The 11,578-nt window shown below is 36.7% G+C and overlaps 1 protein-coding gene across 1 annotated transcript in view; it reads right to left on the bottom strand.

The window, feature by feature from the left end:
* Window positions 1–9,612, bottom strand: part of ST18 (ST18 C2H2C-type zinc finger transcription factor) — an 825,897-nt gene extending 816,285 nt beyond the window's left edge. The window contains exon 1 of the mRNA XM_044060418.1: window positions 9,588–9,612. The gene's annotated coding sequence lies outside the window, so the exon portion shown is untranslated. The remainder of the gene's footprint in view (window positions 1–9,587) is intronic.
* Window positions 9,613–11,578: the final 1,966 nt, after the last annotated feature.

Here is an 11,578-nt window from a genome sequence, read left to right as displayed (position 1 = left end):
GTCCATAGAGATTCATGTGATATAACAGAAGTAAACAGGATATATTAACTGTGCAGCTGAATTAATAACAGATAAAATATTACCACAAAAACACAGGGTAGTAAGAGAAAGAAAGGGGAGAAATTGAATGCCGTTATGGCAGGTGCCGAATAGAGAAAACCATAAAGCAATTAAGACAAGAAGTGCCACTGTTAAAAAGAGGGAACAGATCAACAAAAATACTCAGAAAGACAGACATGATAAAAGCAATGTGCAGTATCAGAACAGATCAGAATATATCGAGCACTATCGCAAATAATAAACTAAAAATATTAGCACAGGCAAAAAAACATAGAAGATGCGCAGATAAATATAAAGGAAAAGTACAAAATAAGCAAATTATTAATGACCCAAAAAAAGTTTTATAGAGATCTGGGAAGCAAGGCAAAAGGAAATGGAACACCACCTTAAAAAGAAGAAACAGATACGCTTTGGAGAAATATATATGAAGAAGATCCTGTGGAACATAACAAAGATGCTAAATGGATAGAAGAAACAAAATAAAGCTCAAGAAGTTGAAATGTACAGGATATGAAATGGGATGAAGTAACTGCCACATAGATTAAAAACAAGTTAAGAAAAGCTACTAAATGGAAAACCCCAGACCCAGATGCATTACCTAACTTCTGGCTAAAAGTATTAACATCTTTACAAGAAGACTTAGCCATATGTAATAATCATTTATATGTGCACCCCAAACAGACACCAGCCTGGTTAACAACAGGAAAAACAATACTCCTACTTTAGAGCGAACCTGCAAGCTATCCTAATAAATGTAAACCAATAACTTGCCTTCCGATGATGTAAATATTATACACAGAAATTGATGCAGAGATTATAGCCATTTAGAAGAAAACAGAATCGTGGCAATAGAACAAAAGGGTAATAAAAAGTCATATAGAAAAAAGGATCATTTGTTGTTAAATAAAGTCATAATGGAGATCTGTGAAATGGGGAAGAATCTAAGTATGGCATGGGTAGACTACAAAAAAGTATTTGACAGTATCCCACATTCACAGATAAAAGAATGCTTAAATATGTATAAGGCACACCCTACACTGATCGACTACATTACAGCGACCATGAAACAGTGGCAAACCACTTTGCAGTTAAGCATGATAAAGGACAAATTATTATTCCAGGGATAAAATCCAAAGGGGGATATTCCAGGGTGACTCTCTGTCACTGCTGCTCTTTTGTCTTGCCCTGAACACATTAAATTATCTACTTAACACATTAGGTCATGGCTACCATTTGGCTCCTAGAAAACAACAAAGATAAAAGACTTCATCTTCTTTTTTGTAGAAGATTTAAAACTGTATAGCTCATCAGATGAGGAACTGAAAGCACAAATGCAAGTGGTCAAAACCTTTTCAGATGACATAAGAATGTCATTTGGTCTTGATAAATGTGCAAATACAACCTTTAAAGTAGGAAAGTTGCAGCATCAAGAAAAGAGTTTGGGATAGGAATGTAAAACAAAAGAACTTGAGCAAGAGGGAGAGTATAAATAGTTGAGAACTGATGAAGGACCAACAATAAAACACGAACAAATGCGAATAAAACTTAGTAAGGAATATTTTAGAAGACTTAAATTAATACTGAAATCAGCATTGACATCTAGGAATAAATGCAAGCTATAAACCAATTTGCTCTTCCTGTCCTAACTTACAGTTTTGGAGTAATTGAGTTGCCTCAAAAGGTGTTGGACAGGTTGGACAGGAAAACAAGAAGGATGTTTCAGGTTCATCAAATGATATATAAAAATCAGTGCATACCAAGATTATATATTTCCCATTCTTGAAGGAGGTATGGGCCTCCTTAAAATTTATTACATGTATAGATCTGCAATCATAGGAATGCATACATATCTGCTGACCTCACAAGACCCAAACGCAGTGAAAGTTTTGAAACATGAGGAGAATAAATCTAAGATGACTTCCCTGCTTAGTTTAGCAGAAGCATATCAGCTTCAAGCTGGAACAGAAATTAAACCAGAAGTACAGAAACATCAGGCAGCAAATGAATGTGCCAAAAAAAACAAAAGAAAGAATATAAGGTTAAGGATCAGATGAAAATGCAACAAATGTGGAAAATACATAAACATAGTTGCCAAGTATAGAAAACTCTTGGAACAGCCACATGTTGATCAGGATAAAACATAGGAATAGTTAAGGAGAGGTGAATTTAAACCAAAAGATGAAAGGTTAATATTGGTGGCCCAAGATAGTGGACTACTTACACATTGGTTTACAAAGTCTGTTGGACATGTGGGAGAAACAGACAAATGTAGGTCTGTAAAACAGAACTGGAAACAGTTGCACATCTTGTTGCTGGTTGTGATATACTAATGGCACTAGGACTTTATACTGAAAGGCATAATAATGTGTCAAAACTGTTGCAATTTGGATTGTGCAAACAGTATGGTACTGAAGTGGATGAAAAACACTCAAAACAAGAGCCACAAAGCATTATAGAAAATGATGAAATTTATATCACATGGGATCACCCATTATCAACAATTCAAAAAAACAGATGTGAGAAAACCAGATATAGTAGTCCATGACAAGAAGACAAAAGTAGCATTGATCATTGAAACTGCTGCACCCATTGACTAATGTGTCTTACGTACAGAGAGACACAAAGTCATACAATACCAGGATTTGCAGGCAGAAATGAGGGCAATGTTGAAGAAGCATACCCATACAGTTCCAGTAGTAGTAGGAGCAATGGGTCTCATACAAAAGAATTTACAAACGTACTTAGATATATTACCAATGCATGTAACTCCATACAAAATGCAGAAGAAGTCACTCATGGGTACTTCTGGCTAACATCAAAGATTAAAACAATGCTAATTGCATGAACTTTAATCATACTGTGACTTAGGAAAGGGGTCCACTCCAGTCATGGTATTAGAAACCCAAAAGACTTGGAGAAATTAAACAAAGAGAGATATTATATGAGGATTATGAATATCTAATTCATCAGCAGTAGTAAGCAATAGACCTAATTCAGGGACAGATAGTTGCTTGAGTCCTTGACTTAGGAATTACCTTCACCAGAAAGGTTGATTGCTGTAAGTTGCAATAGTGTTGACTATCACATAATGGCATACTGATATATGATGTGAGATGGCACAGAAATTGTGCAGTGTTCTAATCACAGTAGTAATAAAGGCAATGACATTTAGTTTTATCTTGGAGGTAATACATTGAATGTGTGCAAAACTGTTTAAAACTGATCAAGCACTTTAAGGAAGTAAGGCAGTGCATCCATGTTCTTGGCCCTATGAATGACAGTGCATGTTTGTTTTGATGCAGTTTGTGATGACGGCATGTAGCAGTGGTGGCATTATTGACATAAGACTTGCAGCCATACTCACATGTTGGCCAAAACTGGGAATATTTTGAGGCTGAACAACTTTAATAAGACTGTCTCAAGAAGGGAAACTGTTTTTTGATGGGAAGCCAATTTGTTTTTGTTTTTTTTGTAGGGCAATAAAAGTTGTTTTTTAGGGGGTGAAAGTCATAAAACTCCATATTCTTTTATCCATGTTTTATCGTGCAGCTACTTTTTCTGTAAGCCAGAACTAACCAGGGGATTCCATATTCTAGTTGGAAAAGATGAATAATTTTTTTAGTAGCTTAATTTCCATTAAAGGGAGATAATGAGGAGATTTGCTAGACCCAGAAGACCATAGTTTTCATTTTGACTTTGGCTTGCCAAAGGCAACAGTAGAACATTAGGGTCTAGTCTAACTACAAACCTATGTATTTGATAGTTAAGAGTTGATCTTATGTCTAGACCGGTAGGTTCCCTGATCATTCCGATGTATGGCACACCACTTATAAAATTAAGTTTGAAAGTTCATGAAGCTCTTGTTTTTTTTCTTTCTCCAGATTATTAGTAGCTAATAAATATGTCAATATGACAGATTCCAGAGATTTGTTTTGAGCTGCTTACTAATAGAGGCACACAATACCATAGCATCTGTACATATTAGACGTCTCATATTAGGTGGTGCAAAGCATGGGAGCTCATAAAGAGAAAGAGAAAGATCAGCAATGGGACTAGAACACACCCATGAAGTATCTCCTTGAAGGATAGCAGTGAAAATGAAGAGGGTTACACATTTAATATATTGTAGACAAAGTTTGCAAACTCTTCAGAAGTGTCATAGTTGAAGCCTGCCAGCCACAAAAAGTGTTTTGGACAATGACTGTTGATTGTAAATGTTTTAAAAAGGTCAACAAGGATTGTCCCTGCTAGGTAGACCTTGTCTGATTTAAGGAGAATTTCATGTTGGGGATCAAATGGAAGTCATGGTGCTTCTTCCCATGCATAACTCATGTTGCTGGCAATGAGACAGGACAATATACATTTGAATGTACTTAAATGTTAAAAGAAAATGTACAGGTTTCTCCTGCATCTTATAAAGGATTGGGAGGACAGAAATAGGTTATAAGACAGCTGTGGAGTACAACAGGTGCTTTTGATATTAATCAAATGATTGCAAATTTCCAAATATCTGCAAAAACATGTTCTGTGAAAGAGAGAGCTGAAAATGTGCTACAGGAATTTGACAATATGGTCTTTGTACAGTCTGATGATAAATTACTGCAGGGGGACTTGGATCCAGGTGGATCAAGTTTGTCCAGTTTTCCAGTTGGCCTTCTGATTTCTTACATGAAGAAATTTTAAAATTAAAATTAAAGTAAAATAGAGTTTTATCACTTAATATTATTGTTATGGCTAGGCTTGTATAGGCCCCAGGGCCGATAGCCTAATACCAACCTATGAACCTATGAACCTGTATGTGTGCATGAGGGGTGGGGTTATAGGAGACTGCCTCAAAGTGTTAGAAGGCAGAGTTTCAGAATTCTGTCAGAAAGTCTTTTGGATGGGTCGATTTTTTTAGTCATCCATAGGAGAGGGAAGCCTTGAGACTGTTGTTTGGAGGCCACCCCACTTATGGAGTTCACTGCCTACCTGAATTATCCAGGTTGGCTGAGAAGAGAGTCTAGTGTCTGATGAAAGAAAGTGGCTTTGTGACAACAGATGATTTTTTCTCATGAGCCATATGAAACCATGAAGCAATGAACCATTATTCTGAGAATGGCAAACAATCACACAAGAAAGTAAGACGCAAGCAAGGACAGAAGAGTTAAAGAAAGGAATAGGATGCAGACACAGTCCAATTACTAGAAAATGGAAATCAAAGTTTATGCCAGCTGTACTAGAAGTAGTAAATATAAAACAACTGGAATCGGGATCTTTACAAAAGGGTAGGAGCAAATTACATAGAAAAAATGGGAATTTTGTAAAGAATACATGCAGAATAATGTTTTGAAGAAGTATTGAGGTTTGAGGGGAGGCAAAAATTGAATGAGTTTGTAATGGTTGACTGACAATATCTGGATAGATTACATGTCATGTATAATGTTCAAAACAGAAAATACCTCAATGTGGCTTGTTTTCATTTATATAAATGCATGACTACCTGTGCCATAAGTGATAATTTAATACAGCTGTTTCTTGTTTAAAAAAAGATGCAGCTACAGCCTAAATACAAAAGTGTACTACAATATTCTCATCATTGCTAGAATGCCGAATGTTAGGAATATTTGAATGCAACTTTATTTAGATGTTAAGGCAATGCCTACATAAGGTAATCAAAAGACAGATACATTGTCACAGGAACAGATTATGAGCCAGTGCTTGCAGCAGGAAAGCTATAGTATAGATATCATGTTCGCACAGTACTCTTAGGATCCTGGTAATTGTGTCTGAGGAATACCAGTGTTTGGATGAAAGAGGTGCCCCATTGAAGGTTCACTGTTGGATATTCTCTATTGTATCCTGTTCATTCAGCAGAAGAACCACCAATTCAGTGACTGTTAAATTGGTTTTTAGGCAGTACAATTATTAGTCTCCTACACCAACACTCCACCATATTCTGGGTGGTAGGCAGAAAGGCTATAACTAGGTCATGGACATTCCCAAAACGCTTTTGAGGTGGAAGAGAGGGTGATAGGCATATGAAGTACAGTTCAAACAGGCAAGACAATAAGTAACAAAGTGGGCAAGGAGAGTAAAGGGGTCAAGGTTATTTTCAGGTGTACAGTTAAAAGTAGGAAAGTCAAATGACAATGATGTCAAAAACAACCAACAGAGAGATCTGTCAGTCAGACAGGTGAGTATTAGCTGATGTGATATACCTGGACTTTATCAAGGCTTCTGTCTTGGTTCTGTAGTTGTGGCAGCTAAGAAACCTGCAGTGGCTGGGGTATGACTGAAACTAAGAAAATTATATCTGTGTTGGTTTACCAATGACTTCCTTCTCAAACCCATGTTTCCAACCTCCCTCTCCTATCCCTTCATCTGACCATTCTAAGAATAAAAGCAAACATATCAAAGTAAAAACATTTTTGCAAGAGGACTGCAGTCTTGCCCATATATCTGTGACCTTCAAATTTATTCCCCTTATTAGCACACCAACTTTGAGATATGGGATTGACTGCATTTCTCTTTTCTCCATGAAGATACAACCTCAGAAGCAGCATTTGTACAGACTGGGCATGGGCTGAAGTTCCCACACTTTGACTACAGCAAAATGGTAGATTTAAAGGTTTGTATCACCATAAATAAACCTTGGAGTTGTAATGGACAGCAGGATGGTGGGTGCTAAGAAACTGACAGTAAGAAGATGGGAGGTACCAGATCAAAGTAGACCCTGGAAATGGTTTGCGACATGACTGAATGGAAAGGATACTGGGAAATGTGGTGAGAAGGGCATACTCACAATGCCAGGAATAAGGGAACTAACTATACAGAGAACTTTGCTAAAAAGAGCATAATCAGAATGTCAGGACAAAGAGAACTGACTAGTATTTTACTGAAAAGGTCGAGCTGAGGCACTTTACTCTTCAGTGTGTTCTTTTCAGACATATCTGATAGAAAACAATTCAACGTATTCATTGGAGACACAAAGGTGCAGCTATTCAATAGAAAATTGAGAAATAATGTAAAAAAGGACATTGAAAAACTGACTAACTGGGCAGAAATATGTCTATCCTGGTTCACTGTAGGAAAGTGCATAGTAATGTATACGGACAACATATTTCAAGAAAGGGTTGTGGGTCTCTTTGGAATGGATAACATGAATAACAGGTAAACAGGAAATGTATAGGCTTTCAAGGAGCACAGGAGATGTGGAAAAAGGGTAAGAGTGAAGGGAAGGAGAAGAGGTGGAATACTAAATGCACTTAAAGGATAAACAAAACAGGCCAGTTGTCTCTTACTATTTAACAAATCCAGTGTGGTGAAAAGCATAATATCTAACATTTATTTTTCCTTCCCCAAATCTCCTCAACCCCCACTTTCCTGTACCTTCTTTTACAAATACACAAACATGGACACTGGTAAACGCACATACAATTAGTTGCATACAAACCCAAGCACTTACACGTACATATGTTCACATATGTCCAATGATGTCAAACATTTTTTTTGCATTATGACTGATGTCATTCACACTTCTGCTGTATCATTGGTGCAGGATAAGAATACTATTACTGGAACTTTTAAGTTTACAGAAATCTTAAAAAAAGGGTTCCTAGCAGGAAAACCACACTTGTAGGGAAAACATCTTTCCTTCTGTTCTCCAAACGTGCGTGCACACACACACACACACACACACACACACACACACACACACACACACACACACACGCACACACACACACACACACACACACACACACACACACAAAACACAGCACTAAGCCCTTCTAAAACACTTAAGATAATGTATAAACTTAACCCATTTATAATTCAAAGTTGAACATAAGCAGTTTACAACAACAAGGCTGTTCACATCTCTCAATATCTGGTGACAACATAAAGATCTCAACTCAGGCTTCAACCAGATCAATAAAAGATATTCCTGCCACGTATGATGCACTGTCGCCTTGTCATCTGCTCCTTACATACTATTTTCCTTCCAGTAAGCAAAGCACCCCTATTGTGCTTGAAAATTGTGTAAATAAAACCCTTGTGTTTGCACACTTCAATCATAACAGCTGTTATTTTCACTTGTGTATGTTCAGATGTTGCAATAAAAAACCTAAACAGCATTAACACATCAGCAGAAATGACTGCTAAAACAGATAGTACAGTAGTCTTTTCAGAATGGGGACAATTTCCATCAAACAAAACTAGGTACTACAAAAGATTGTGATTTGGTTGCCAGTTACAACACACTTTGACAAGAAATCTACTACTCAAACAAATAACAAACTGCTTATTATTGGGGACCTCATCGTAATCCTCTAATTTTCACTACTTGAATGTAAAACAATAACTATTCCCTAAAGAAAACAATGCACCATGCTGAGAAAAAACAAGGGTTTCACAAATCTATACCTGGTTATGATATAATAATTGGCCACACACTGCTCTCCAGAACATACTGTTCCATACTCTGACATGCATTTTGAAGTGTTCTATAACTCTTGAATCTTGCAAACATTCTCCAGCTTTCTCAGACAGGGAAATCAGTTCTTTTGTAAAGCAAGCTACATTTAATGCACTTCCCAGGAAAGTCTGACAACTGCATTTATATTCTGGAAGCAGCTGGTGACAGACCAATTAACATCAGTGCTGAAATCTTTCACTGTCCCTTTATTTTTTTTTCTTGCATTTATTAGTCCTAAAGTCCAGAATTGTCAGTTTTATTAGTACACAGATGCAAAGAAAGAACTACTTTATACTATGTCCTGTTCCTCTGAATATAAATGCATATTGAGTTTAAACAATCATGCCAATCCAAATATCTACATTAGCAAAATGAAGTTTTACAGTAAACCATAACCTCCTCCTGTTTCACTGAATAGAGCTGAACAATGAGTTAAAAAAAGCCATCAGTACTAATAAGAGAATTAGCAAATGGCAATTTTTGCAATAAACCATGACTTCCATATAATGGCTTCCTTGTAGCTGTCATTTAATTTGGCACCTTTGCTCTGAGAAACTGTCTAATTTGTTATCTAAATGTCACATGCTAAACAGTTGTTTAAACAGGAGGAAATGTGTAAACACTAGCAACCATTTCTTAGGCACATTCTTTGGTTACTTTACTACCCAAGGACGCATTTTAGTTACTGAAAAGACAGCAGGACAATGCTAATATCTGCACTGCTGTTCTGGCATGACCTGTCAAGTTGGTGACAGATTATTATGATAAAGTTTGAAAACTGCTCATGATTAGACCACATTCTCATTAGTTCTGTATAAAATAACCATAATTAGATGGTATGGACTATCCTGAAATCCCTTCAGATACCTTTGTTATCAGATTATCTTACACAGTAGGCTTGCTTTGAAATATAAATTACTTCAAAATGATGATACAACTGCAGTGGCCTTTCTCTTCCCTTAATTAGCATAATTTTATCTTTCTAAGCTCAAAGCACATCATTCAATCTAGACAGTACTGTTGTGTCCGAATTACAAAAGCAAAATAGTGTAGGTTAATAAAAGCTTACCTGAGTTCTTGCACTACAGTGTCAAGTGGGACTGCGAATAAAACAGAAAAAAATAAATCAGTAAACTGAGCACATTTCTAGCTTGATAGTTTTTGCTAGAAGCACCTGTACACCTGTGATAACAAAAGTGGAATAATCAAAACACAGATGAAAGGCAGTACACAGCAGTAACAGCATTAGTACAGAGCAGACTGTAAGAATATACTTCAGGAAGAGTAGGTTTTTGTCATGCATTTCTTTATGTCTTCCTACCTATGAAGGAATTATGAATCTCGTCTTGCACTATACAGCAGTAGATGGCTCATCTACTGCCCAATGACATTCCCTGATATAGCGCATCTCGTGTCTAAGATGAGGGGCAAAAAAAAAAAAAAAGAAACTCCACTACTTGAGGTAAAAGAAAAGCATTTTTTCTACTTTTAAGAACTGTAGCAAACCACTTGCTACATTTGCACAGCTTGCTACAGCTTATACCACACACAATGTGCTGATAAGTTTTAACCCTGACCACAAAAGCCAATATTTGGCATTCATTTCTATACCGGCATTCAGAAATGCCAGTATGGAAATGAATGCAGGTACTGTATCTACCAAATATGCCCCTTAACAAATTCTGCCAACTGTGGCTGCTCCTTTACCCCATCCTATCTATGTCTTTTAGCACGGACTGCCACCCGCTAAAGCAGACTATTTGCCTTTCTGCAGGTAGTTTGATGTACTACACTGTTAAGCAAGTCCCTTTTCTAAAAATCAATTTCAGAAAAGGGCACTCACACTCATTGCAGGCACAGTAGGGGTAGCATTTCCCTCATATTTCATCAGGAAAGGAGGGCAACCATCTGCACCACTGGTGACATAAGACCGAGTAACATTTCATGCACAGGATGGCCAGATGGAGGAGGGAAGGCATGAGTAATTGAATCCTGCTCAACTTCCAGGGGATGGAGGACAGTGTCACGCTAGGTTGACTGTTTACCGGGGCATAAAGCTAAGTTCTTGAAGCATGGCTCTTAGGAGCAGCAAATTCCAGGAAAACTTTGAGGGTGATGTGCAAGGAATTCATTTATGTCTCTTTATGAAACTGCCAAAACAACTTATGGCTGAATATTGAGCCATAAATGTTGAAAATCAGGATTTTGAAAAGCAAAAAGAAAACTAACTTCCTCCTGCTAATTAGGTATGTCAGTCAACTCTGACATCACACTACAGTGGGGAAAGGGCAAATTCTGTGATCTCAGAAAACTGAGCTCCCCTTAATTTTTATGTATCTGATGTCCTGATTTTTTTATATTTACAGTTCAATGTTTAGCCTTTCAATGCTTTGGCAATCTGATACAATGACACAGATCTGCTTCAAATGACAGAAATGAAAATGCTTTCCAAGGAGATCTAGACAATATAGGGAAATAGTTCACTCTTGCTGGTATACTCTTTCTTTCTTTCTTTTTTTGAAAACCTTTATTAAATTATCACTTAAGACATTGGCAGACATATATTAATAGAAAAAATAAACAATATTAACATTTTTGTTTTATTTACATACATTATACATCACAAATGTATTATTTCTTTCTTTATCATCAGTCCAACTTACATAAATTATTCAGTTTATGCCATCCCTTAAGCCTCTGTCCTCCTCCTTAGCATTATTCTGTATGTATTGTTCCTAAAATTTCCATTTATTTCTATGCAATTTGCTCCCTCCCTTTTTTAAAGCTCTCTCTTCAAGTTCTTTTATCTCTTTTACAATACTCTATACATCAAATACAGCTGGTTTAGACTATGATTTCCATTTTTTTGTAATTGTGTGTTTTGGCAGCCAACACAACTAAGCTTGACAAGGCCTTACTATGTGTAGGTTCTTAGGTAAATACTAGACTAACTACCCTGAAGGGCCATTTTATGCCTAACCAATAACATGAGGTCAGAATCAGAAACTGTACCTCTTGTTTATGAGGTGCAGAACTTTACCATTATACAATTCAAATCCT

This window comes from Protopterus annectens, chromosome 2.part0 (assembly GCF_019279795.1).
Source record: "Protopterus annectens isolate FY-2018-M chromosome 2.part0, PAN1.0, whole genome shotgun sequence".
NCBI classification, from domain to species: Eukaryota; Metazoa; Chordata; order Ceratodontiformes; family Protopteridae; genus Protopterus; species Protopterus annectens.
The sequence above is the reverse complement of the archived record's forward strand: the minus strand, read 5'-3'. Positions and strand labels throughout refer to the sequence as shown.